Raw genomic sequence first — 12,959 nt, forward strand, 5'->3', positions numbered from 1 at the left:
GTTCCTGTTTTACAAGAATGGTGCCAAACCTGACATTCACAATGTAGAAAGTCAGGTTTACATGAATAAATATGGATTGTCCTTCTAACATAGCACCTTTTATTGTATTCAGTAAAAGCATGTCAAGCAAAAGAAATAAAAAACGCATTGATTCATGGAACAAATCCCTGGGTGTCACACAAAGAAATGAAGATGAAAAGTAACATGTAATGTGGGCTTCACTGATGCTAAGGCACCATTAAAAACACTCAGATGAGTGATGCATTTTTATTTATTTGAATGCACATTAATTATAAGTGATGCATTGTAAGTAGCCTCCTACATTATCTATTATCTAAATATACATTAAAAAATGTCATATTGCACTAAGGATTTGGGTAACACTTTGGATAAAAGGGTCTACTAAATAAGTCAATACTGTTTATTATGCTCATGATCATTAATTGTTTCTCCTTTTAGAGTCGTACTTCTTCCTATTTACACAATATTTTACTTATTCGACTGGAGTATATCATCACCTTTTTAAAGTGTGATCTTCTTGATATGTGCTTTACAAAAATACACTTTTAAAGTACAAAACTAAGCAATCCGCGTGCCCATCTGTTAATCCATCCATATATTTTTGAACATACTTTTCCACTACAGAAACTACCATTAGGTGTAACACAGGAAACATCTTTGGGTGGGTGGTCAGTGCATTTCTAGGCACAGTCATAAACACACCAACACTCATTCACATCATGTGACAGTCAAGGTCCACTCCACAGTCCCTGGTTGCTTCTGGGAGCCTCTTGAACTCAGGATAGTTATAATATGAAATGAGCCAGGCAAATAGGGACACACAGTCAGCAAGGGGTTGGTGTTGAAGTGCCTAATGATTTTAATAAAAAACAAGCAAAACCAAAATGTTCAAAAAGAGCAGTACAACATCTTTACTAAATAATCCATTAAAGTACAGGTGCCATGTGGTGAATAAAATCCACTTAAAACATGGTTAAAATCAAAGCCTGGTTTCTCTGTTAAAACAATCACAAGACCCAATGCCTCTTCCTAACATCTGGCATCTCCTCAGCTTATCCCCTCAGGACCTTGTAGGTCCTGCCCACAGACAGGTCCAGTTATCCACTAAATCCCGGGTTCAGGTTCCTACTTCCAGTCCATCAGTGTCCCTAGAACTCTCCTCCAAAACCCATGTATGTGTTCCTCACCTAGTCTGTCAACGTCTGAAGGGAGACGCTGCAAGACAGCGTCGCTCCTTCTCCTCTTTGCTGTGCTGAGTGTTCCTTCTCCATCCCCGCATTTGAGCGCAGGCCTGCCGCTCACTTCCTGGGGTCACACTCCCGCACCACCTGCCTCCATTCTTTATTGCACAGGTTCTTCTGACCCTGCCTTTGTCTTCTTCCTTAATCTGTTTTGTGTTCTCCCTCCTCCTTTTCTGATCTGATTTTTTGATCTCCCCTTTCTGCCATATAATGCCTGATTGGGAGAAGGTGCTCTTCTCTGCCTACTCTGAGGTGTGAATGAGGCATCTGACTGACCTGCTCGCATTTGCATGTGAATGTGCGACCAGCCAAGCACTCCAATCAACCCCAGCATGCAGACACCAGCACTCGTTTGGAGTCTCAATGTTTTGGGACATGTTTTTATTATTTAAATATTGCCCTTCGCCAAGGACCTTTTAACACATACCATTTTAATATGCAGTTACCAATCAGCCTTACAACATCTTTATCATTTAATTGTCAGTTATAGGATAGAATAAGCAAGGTGTTTTGCTAAGCTGAGCAAGTCATGTACGTATGTCTGAAGATGATTGGAATGTTAGGTTTCAAGCAAATTACATAAGTTGAGACAAAATATCCAACACAGTGTAAGCAGTTTAACCAGGTTCATGCTGTAGCTACATTACAACAAAACTGCTGCGCAGGCTACCAAGGTATTTTTTAACAGTGGATGTTGGATAATTTCTAAAACCTTAGCAGCACATTCCCTGTCAAAGGTACATTTTTTCCCTTACTGCCTGGATAGGCTATTCAGATATTGTTAGAGAAGGTAACAAGAAGGTTAAATATACACTGAAACTGGGATCATAAAGAAGAGACTTTATTTTATCTTGTGCTTTTTGTAGTTAGTATGCAGTAAATTGAAGTTATTGTACAAAATAATTTTCTATATTACAGTTAATATCTTTCCTTGGTTTAGAAATCCTAATGAGTATGAGAAATAAATTATTCTTCTAAACTTGTGCAACATTTACGGACTGCAGCATTTGTAGCCAACAGTAAGGCACATAATTTCTCTATCAAGAAACAAAAGTATTAAATATATACCATATACTGTATATAGTGACCTGTGGGGTGTACTCTACCTACTGCCAAACAAACTCTTTTAAATTGTTTTGCATCTGTACAAATTAGAGGTGCCTGTATTTAGTAAATCTTAATCACAGCATGTGAAAACTGTCTTCTCTGTACTTTCTTTAGCACCACTGTAATATGGAAACCAGCACTCAAGTTCAGACCTCTCCAGTGCATTAGAAAACATAAGCATAACCTTCCTTATCTTGTGCAATACACAATATGCTAAAAACTGAACATCCTATTACCCTTTTTACAAATTTCTGTAGTCTGTTTGGATGTAGAAAGTTAAGAGTCTCCTATGATTCCCAGATCCTTTTCATGTAAAATACTTTCCAGTTTCAAGCCTCTTATTGTATATTCTCGGACGTGGCAGTTTACTTCCTACATGGAATGCTTTACATTTAAATTCCATCTCTTGCAAATCATCACAAAACTGTTTTCTTTCTGGGTACCTGTGTAATGATTTGTCAGATTCTGAATGATCTATTATTCCGCCTAATTTAGTATCATGTTCAGACTTAACCAGCTTGTTTTTTATATTTGTGCCAAGATCATCTAAGTATTTTAAAAAGAGCAGTGGTTCCAGCACTGATTTCCAAGGGATACCACTTTTAACCACCTAATTCAGAAAACGTTCCTTGCGCCATAACCCTTTGCTTCTGATGTTTAAGCCAACTTTGCACTCGCTCACCGAGTGCTCACTGCACCTTGGGCACTGACTTCTTTAAGTCTTTCATGTTGGGACTGTATCAAAAACTTTAATTTGTACACCTCTGATGGTAAGGCATATCACACTACGCTGATTCACCTGAATACCTTTTTGCATGCCTCTAAGGATTTCATTCTACTTAGTACATGTGACAAATGAAGTTGAACTTAAATTTTCATTTCATGGCACCGTGGAGCCATAGAGATGAAATTGGCCTTTAGCGTGCATTTAGTATTTGCAGGACATGTGGACATAGAGGGCCACAGAGCTGAGTGAACGTTTGACAAGATGATTCATGTGAGGCTTGGAAACATGAAATTAACCCTTTTAAGAGGATATTCTGAGCTCCACAAGTTTTTACAGGGTAAGAGGAGATGATTTCAAGGCTTTGTACTGGTTGGCTGAATAAGTGTACATGAAGTCGGTGCAGTTTTGATCGACAAAAACTGAATTCCAGCAGGTGGAGTCTGTACCAGCTGCTTTCAGTTTATAGTTCAGCTGAACGAAGCAAGATGTAATGTGATAGTTGTGAAGGAAGAAAAAATGTGTCCAGAAGAGAGTAAGAAACACTGAACTCTAGAAATTTTTGCATAGATGATTAATGATAAACTGCAAGAGAGCTGAGCAATTAAACATAAACTAGAAATAAAATCTTTCTCAAATCAGTAAGTCCACTGAAGACAGAATGATGTTTGCTTGGTAGGAACATATTAGAGATTCTCTAACCAGCATCATAATTAAATGTGTTTGCTATAAATTTATATTTATTACTAAATATAAACAACTGGTGCAGTGCATAGCTCAGTCATTATCTGTATGGAGTCTGCATGTTATTTTTCTCTTTGTGTGGGTCTTCCCATGGTATTTTGGCTTCGTCCTACGTCCTAATGATGTTCATTATTATACTCACTGCTGACTTTAAATTGGCCTGGATACATAGGTAAGAGTGCCATACAGTGGTTCAGCACTCTGTCAAGGTGCCAGCCTTTCATTTGACACTTCTCAGTTAAGATCCAGTTCCTTCCCACACTGTAATGGAAAAATAATTGTAGAAAATAGATGGCTTGATTTAAACATTTGTGGTCGAAATTTGTCTCCTCTGTAAAATTCTGGGTCTTGTTCAGTGTGAGTAGGGACCTCACACTTCTCGGGCTAATGTTGGACAACATCTTTTTATAACACTTTAGCATCTTGGACTCTTAGGCTCACAAGGTCTTGTAAATGTTTTAACTAAATAGTCATTGTTCTGAAAGATAGGTGTGGACAGAACGTATCCTTGAAAAAGTTCCATATGATTATACCAAAATAACAGAAACACTTTATACTGACTTTGACCTATCTGCTTTAAAGTAAGAAAACAATTCTCTAGGAAGAAGTCACTGACCTTGAATCTAATCATCATGAATATGTTCCATTATTCATGTTTATATCATCCTGCTTTACTTCATAAAGAATATGCGCTTGCCTATGGTTTGCATGTTATCAGCTTTATGCTAAAGATGCTCTTGTATATTCATAAATGTAAATGCTTTGTCTGAAGAAAGAATTGTTAGTATATCTGTGATTACAGTGCAAGACTAACCTCTTGCATTATATACTCCATAGATGTCAAGGTTAAATTGATTTCTTGCATACTTGCAGGAGTTCAGGAAGCCTTTGTATTCTATTGCAGAAGTGAATCGGGGATCAAGAATAGAAATCGGGGTTCAAGTATTTTTCCCTAACAATCAGAACGCCAGATAAGTTTTTTTGGCATCCAGGATAAACTGGAGACCTTTGATGGAGACAGGGAAATCCAGTCTGCCTTGACTTGCCTGTTTTTATAGATATGATTGCTTGAACAGAGCAGCACAAATTATGAAATGAGAAAAGGAAAATTATTATTCAGACCCCATAGTCTACTAAAATTCAAAAATAATTGATACAATTAGTGTGTTAACTTTGCTATTTAACAAATCCGGCAGCCCTTCCAGTTGAATAAAAAAAACAAACTTGTGTGCAAGTCCAACCTGACCCTTCTAGAATAATAATAATAATAGTAAGTTACATTTATTGAGTGCCTTTCACAAACCCAAGGTCACTTTACATACAGAACTAAAAAAAATTACACAGATGACAAAAGTTCATGGAAGAGGAAAGTTTTCAGTTGAGATTTAAAACTGCAGAAAGAGGAGCAATCCCAGAGAGACTGAGGAAGAGAGTTCCAGAGTTGAGGGGCCGTAACACTGTAGGACCTGCCTTCCAAGGTGGAAAGTCTGGTGCATGGGACAGTAAGGAGATTACTGCTCGAGGACCTGAGAAAGCAACAAGGAGTGTAAGAAGCTAGAAGCTGAGTGAGGTAGAGGGGGGCAAGGTTATGTAGGGCTTTGAAGGTGAGAAGCAGAATCTTGAATTTAATCCTTGATGGAACAGGTAACCAGTGAAGCAGGGAGAGAACAGGAGAGATGTGAGCAAAATTCTTTGTGTGGGTGAGGACTACTCTAGCTGTGGAGTTCTATACTGTAGCTTCTGTGTAGATTTTGCAGGGAGGCCAATGAAGAGGGAATTGCAGTAATCAATATGAGACATTATGAAACAACGAACCAGAGTTTGAGCATCATTAAAAGACAGAAATGGATGGAGGCAGGCGATGTTACGGAGATGACAGAATAAAATTTTGGAAAGAGACCTAATGTGTAGGTCAAAGTTAAGTGATGAATCAAACAAAACACCAAGATTTCTGAGAACAGGAGCAGGTTTGACACAGAGAAATTGGATGCCTTAGAAAGTTGGGATTTTGGACCTACCAGTAACCTTTAGTTTTATTGGCATTTAGTTTGAGAAAGTTATTTTCCATCCATAGCTTAAGATCAGTGATGCAGTCAGTGAGTGTGCTGGGAGGTGAATCTGTAGGGAAGTCTGTACTAAGATATAGCTGTATATCGTCTGCATAACAGTGGAAGTTAAGGCCATGTCTGCGAATAATCTGACCCAAAGGAAGGATATAAAGTAGAAAAAGTAATGGCCCAAGGACTAAACCCTGAGGGACACCACGAGACACAGGTGAGGTGGAGGATTTATATCAGCCAAGTGTGACAAACTGTTGCCTATTAGAAAGATATGATGTGAGCCATTGAAGGGCTAAGCCAGATATGCCTACAGCAGAGAGACATGACAGGATGATTTCATGATTAACAGTGTCAAATGCAGCACTTAAGTCAAGAAGGAGGAAAATATTAAGGAAACTGCAATCTGCAGACCAGAGAAGATTATTGACTACTCTGAGAAGAGAAGAGCTGTCTCAGTGCTGTGCTGTGTACGAAAGCCAGACTGAAAAGGCTCATAGAGTGTATTATCTAGAAGAAAAGCATGGAGTTGTGTAGCAACCACACGTTCCATCACCTTACCCAAAAAAGGGAGATTAGAGATAGGCCAGTAACTGGAGAGAAAGGAAGGATCCAAGTCAGGTTTTTTAAGGATTGGGGTAACTGCAGCAGTTTTGAGGGCAGTAGGGACAGAACCTGAAAGGAAACATGCATTTACCAATGAGGCAACAGGAATACTAATTATGGATGAGCATGTCTTAAGCAGAGAACTGGGGGCAGAATCAAGCAGACAGAAGGAGGAATTAGACTTATTATTAAGTTCGGAGATGGCAAGAGAGTCAACAGGCAAGAAACAAGTCCTGATGATGGAGATGGCAGATCAGAATGAGTGAGTGAGTGATTGTGGTGTGGAGGGGAAATTGTGATAGATTTGATAAATTTTGGTATTAAAGAAATGTAAGAAACTGTTCAGCTGTATTGAGGCATGCTGGAGGAGGGGGTTGGAGGAGTTTAATAACAGTTCTAAAAAGAGTTCTAGGCCTAGTCTTAGCACCATTTATGACAGAGGAATAATAGTTGGAGCCAGCAGTGTTAAGGGTATCCCTATATTTAAGTATGTGCTTATTGTAAAACTGTGAATGAACTATGAGGCCCGTTTTCTTATAAAGCTGTTCAAGACTCCAGCTAGTGGCTTTCATAGCTCTGAGCTCATCTGTGTACCAGGGACAGGAACGGGAGGCCGGAACATGCCTAGTCCTTAAGGGAGCAAAGTTATCTAACAATTGGGAAACACAGCTGTTATAAAGGGAAACCTTGTTTTCAGGAGAGGGAAGACTATGCAATTCAGAAAGAGACGAAGACAGAATTAACAGACCTAATGTTGCGATAGGAGACAGACTTTTTTTTGACAGATGTAGTGGTAATAATGCTAAAGTTACATTCAATAAGCTTATGATCAGAAATACCAAAGAGTGAACCTGAGATAGAGACTTTATTCAAGCCATTTGAACAAAGCAAGTCAAGAATATGACCCTTAGTATGAGTGGCAAAATCCACATGCTGTGTCAAGTCAAAACAATCCAAAGTTGAGATAAATTCAGCTGTAAGAAAGCAGTTGATCTCAACAGGAATATTAAAATCTACTACATAACATAAAATTCTGATTGTGGTGAGATGGCTCTGTGGGGTATTTTATTGTATAAATGTATTAATGCATTAGGCGACAATGCAGCAGCTTAGCTTTCTCAGTTGTGTGAAGTGCACGTTAATGCATGCACTCGCTTAAGGCGTAATCACTGTTTAAGCAGTGGCGGCACAGTAATTATCAAGCACCCTCTGAGAGTGAGGCAGGTTAACGGGAGGGTGGGTCGCTGCTAGACAGAGATGTTTATATTTAAAAAGAAATGAAAGGAATGTCGTCATTTGCAGGAAAGTTGTCTGAGAGTGAAAAAGAGAGATATGGATTTGCAGCATTGGCAATGCTTACAAGTTAAGTTGTGGGCATACTGTATAGTCGTGTCTACTGAGCAGCAGAGCAGATGTAACAGAGTGAGCTCCCAAGAGTGCATAGTGGCATCCATGCAAAGGGCAAGACTCCCTGGGAAGCTTTGGCATCTGCAGGTGGCAGTTCAGATCTTCGTAATGGACTGGAATGTTGTGGGCTGAGTTGTTGAGATCCCCGATGTCCTGACAAGGATAGAGGGGGAGAGGCTGAGAAGTTTACTTCTTGACACCTTGGTGATTTTAAATATATTTTTTGAATTTTCATATTTATCTGCAACACAAGGTGACATTTTTATTTGGCATGATTTTATGGATTTGTTTATTTATTAAAATGCACTGCTGGCACTTTTAAGCACTTTGATTGTTACTGTTATAATAAACTATTGCTGTACTTTTGAATACTGCTTGTCTGCTCACTTGTCTTGGTACATTTCGGTTATGACTCGATGCCCTGGAACTAAACAGGGTGCACATGGCTAAGGGTAGAAGACATCTCACTGATTAATCATAGAACAGTATAAAAAATGGAAAGAAAATGATAGAAACTCAGTGTTTGCAACGATTATAAAAGTAAAAGGTCAGCATCTGTAAGCAGAGGCCTGCTCTGAAAACATTAAGTTCATTTTATGAAAGATGGCTTAGATCTCACCTATCAAGCCTTCTGAGCATAGATTGTGGTTTAAAATAAAAAAAAATGCTACGTGATGTTTTGTTTTGTGGTTTGAGCATATCCTGTATGTCAACAACTGAAATTTTCCTTACAAGTCCAGGTGGAACATATAAAAATGTACATTAGTGCCGCATTTTAGACGGTCTCATTAGTTTTTCTTTAATGGTTAATTTTTCAAAACATTGCCAATACAGAATGTAACTCATGAACCAGTATGAAATCACGATACAAGTAATAAAAAAAATATATTTTTTTTACATATGTGCGTTGCATCTGAAATGATCTATTGCTTCCTTGCAATCATTGGTTTTCATTGTGTCTTATTCTAGTGTAAAATACATTAAAATAGATTTAACTGACTTTACCATTCATATAGCCATATCTCCTAGCAGAACTGGGTAAAATAGCAGCAACCAACTCTGGACAGGGCATACTTTGTGACGGTGCAAGTTGGCTCTATGCTCCCACTTCCCTTTGGGAGCTTCTTTAACCTGCACATGACTATTTATTTAAAACTCGCCCGACACCACAGACCACTTATCACACATCTCCCTCCACAAGGCCGCCAGGTGCACAGGAAAACTCCACTCTCCCCCTCAAACCAGTGCAAATGGTGGCTCACTGCACTAAAACCAATGTCTTCAATAAAACAAAAGCCAAGCTCCCTTCCTTTAAAACAGGACATTAAAAGAACATGAACTTTAAGACGACACTAAAAAGAGTAGTAAATAATTTGCCCATTAAAAGTTTAAAATTCTAAAATGTCCTCCTCCAGCTTTTTTAAAACAGTCTTGCACCTAACCCACTTGTTGTTGCCTCTTCTGCTCATTCCTCACTGCTTCGGCTCATCCCACCTCTATTACCTTATATGACTTTGCAGGTTGACTCCATGCCCCCACTTCTCCCTTTGAAAACGTCATGTGTGCATGATTATTTATTTAAAACTCACCCAACGCCACGGACCACTTATCACATACTTACACACACATCTACACTCACTTACACTTATGCAGTTTAAAGTCAACAGGCATCCTAATCTGTACGTATTTGAATACCAAGATTAAAATGCAGCCAGACATGAGGAGACTGTGTAGACTACACACAGTGATCAGGCCTAGGAATCACACATAGTGTGACTGTGTCACCAAGCTGCATATTTTACCACCTGCTGCACCTTGTTTTCAAAGAATTTCTCCTGTCTGACTTTGTTGTGTTGTGTTCTTTATAAAAGCACCTGCTGATCGTGTTCTCTGTCAAAGGCTCTGTGTATGAATTCATTTCTTGTATGACCAACTGAACAAACAAAACCTACTGAATTTCAAGTGAGTGACCTTTTGGCTGATACATTTACAGATCCAATTAAACAGAGGCAACCTCTGAAGATAGTGTGAGGCACATTCAGATGTACTTTTAAGATGTCAGTTACTGCTTTGTGGCTAATTGACTTCCTGTCACACATCAGTTGAGCGTTTTTTTTTTTATGCATACATTTATGTAAAAAAACGGAAAAGCACAGGAAGAGTAGGCGTTACTCAGTACCAGTGTGTTTTCACTCTTCACTTCCACTAGTTACTGCTGCCATATCGGTCCGAGGGAGTCAGGATTCTAACAGGTCAGATATTGGCTGTTTTTCCAAGTCAGATTCTTAAAAAAGTGTTTTCATCTGTTTGTTTCTACAAAATATAAGAAATCTTGGATTTGTCTATGCTGCAGAAAAATCAACAGAAAAAAACAACAAAAGCCACATTAACGATATTTATTTCTGCTGATTCACTGAATGTCTTATGAAGGAAACTTCTTTAGTAGGTGATTTATCGTTTCTGGTGACAGAATTCTTTTTCATAGTATGATTCTAATAAAATTCACTAAAAGACTGCAAAAAATATGAACAAAAGACTACAGCATGATTACTCGTATATGCACAATGCTCAGATATGAACATATAGAACAACAGGATGCAGATGGTTAATAACGTCTACTTTCAGAGGGCTGAAAGTGCAGTGAATACTTCCAACACTAGAATACTTTATTATATTCTGTTAGCTGGAAGTAATCAAACAGGTGTGGGTGTCTTGATATTTTCTGTTTTGAATAATCTAAATAATTCCAATTCTTTAACGCTGATATTTTTCTTTATAATGTCTGTCATGGCAGGTTTGAATAAAGGCAGGAACCAATGCTTCTCCATGGCATGTTCTCAACCACTCAGGGCCAAATTAGACTCGTCAGTTAACTTGGTGGTTTTCAAATTCAGTCATGAGGGACTCCCGATAACTGTAGGCTTTTATTCAAATAAACGTCACAATCAGTGCATCATTCTTACTTTTAATTTTTTTATCTTTCCCACAAATATTTCTAAGACGTTCACATTTGTATTACTTGCCATCACTTCAAATGTTTATGTTTGGCTGTGTTCTTTTTAATTTTCTGTAGAGTTTGTTCCCTTAATTGCAATTGAGGAAAGTAACAAATTACTAATAGCATTATTCAACTGGAGTAGATTATGGAGTAAATTGTACTTTTTATTTGAAGTGCAAATACTTCCATTAGAACATCTGAGCAATCTAGATGAGAACAGGCCATTTAGCCTAACAAAGCTCACAAGTATTTAGTAACAATTAAATTTGTTACATGTTCAAGGGAGTCACTACAAAGTATAACTGATTGGCTGTGCTCAAAATCAGGGGTTTGCCATAACTTTTTAAATAAAAATGCAAGCAAAAATTTCGTGCTAATATATCATGATCTTAAAGTATTTTAGTAAATGATGCAGTTCTCTCAGGTTCACTATGTGGATGCGTCACAGTATGGTTCAGTGGGAACTGGGCGACAGTCAACTCTGCGAAAAGACAACTAGGCGAAAGACAACCCGGCGAAAACACAACTAGGCGAAAGGAGAACTAGGTGAAAGACAACCCGGCGAAAAGACAACTCAGTGAAAAACAACCTGGCGAAAAAACAACTTGGCGAAATACAACTTGGCGACATCCTTTACCAGTTAGGTTCAAAGAGATTTTTTCATTATATTTAAATGACAGCGTGATTTAAAATGTTGAAAATTAATTTATATAATTGACGAACGAACTTTATTTTGCAGATGGAACAAACTCTATCTTACATTATCTTCTGCAACCAAAATTGCTAATCTATACTAATAAAAGGCAAAGCACTCATCACTAATTCTCCAACCTCCCGTGTAGGTAGAAGGCTGAAATTTGACAGGCTCATTCCTTACAGCTTACTTACAAAAGTTAAGCAGGTTTCATTTCGAAATTCTACGCGTGACAGTCATAACTGAATCCTACTTACATACATATATACATCCATAGCCTGCAGCTCGGTCGCCGTGTGAGGCGGCGTTGCGTCTCCCATCCCCACGCCTCCCACGTAAATGGCTGCCTGCCAATATAAGGCCGTCTGTTGCTCCGGTCTCTTCATTCCCTTCCTTATCACCACGGTATTCATATCTCCCTGCTGATAACTGCAGCCTTTTTATTTAATCCACGGCTTCTCCGCTGTTTTATTGTTCGTTTATTACGATTATAGTTATTGTAGGTATTGTAGGTATTTTAGACTTACTTTACTGTTCAGGTACCCATTTCCTTTACCGTTCCAACTGTACCCCCATTAACATGTCTATCGAGGTGATCACCATTGGTCAAAGAACTGTCACTTACCGAGTGGTTTCCATGCCTGGAGATGCCACCTGCGTTTTCCATTCTCTTTGTTACATATTGCACGGCCATATCAGGCTCACTCTTGATATCTGGAGGAACATTGTGTCTTATGTATTGAATGACTGGGACAGGTTCAAGGTGTGGACTGATGACGGTTCAGGAGATAATTATACTACACAGGAGCACTATAAGAGTGAAATGCTTAAGCCCTTCACCTATGGATCTGCATGTGAGTTGATGGCTGCCGCTGAATTGTTCGGTTGTCGCTTTCAAGTGTACCGAAATGGCCAAATATTTTACACCTCTGGAGAACCGACAATGCCTCCTAAACATCTTAGATTCACAGGTGACGATTTGAGTAGTGGACACTTTGATGTTTATGAATGTTTAAACTCTCAAAAGCTGGATGCGAAGTTATCGATGAAACCGGTTGCATGCTTACAACGCTTGACAGATGCCGAATGTCACTTCAACACAACAAGTCCTGCAAATGCTAACGTAATTGAAACAAACCATGAAACTCAAACCGATTATGACAGCAGCAATCCAAGCTGTGAGAAAACAGTAAAAAGGAGGCGTGTCAGATGTCGTGGTACATTTTCTGATGCAGCTAGACGGAAACAACTTAGTGACGCAGCCGCCAAATACTCGCAGAAAAATCCACAAGTTAATAGACACGCTGTTGCTAAATACTTGCAGGCAAATCCACAAGTTACATAGAGACGCTGCCGCTAA

At 38.7% G+C, this 12,959-nt stretch overlaps 1 protein-coding gene across 2 annotated transcripts in view; it reads left to right on the plus strand.

The window, feature by feature from the left end:
• LOC120525902 (TRAF3-interacting JNK-activating modulator) overlaps positions 1-12,959 on the plus strand; it is a 99,535-nt gene that overhangs the window by 43,577 nt on the left and 42,999 nt on the right. The gene's annotated exons all lie outside the window — the stretch shown is intronic.

This window comes from Polypterus senegalus, chromosome 3, assembly GCF_016835505.1.
Source record: "Polypterus senegalus isolate Bchr_013 chromosome 3, ASM1683550v1, whole genome shotgun sequence".
NCBI lineage: Eukaryota > Metazoa > Chordata > Cladistia > Polypteriformes > Polypteridae > Polypterus > Polypterus senegalus.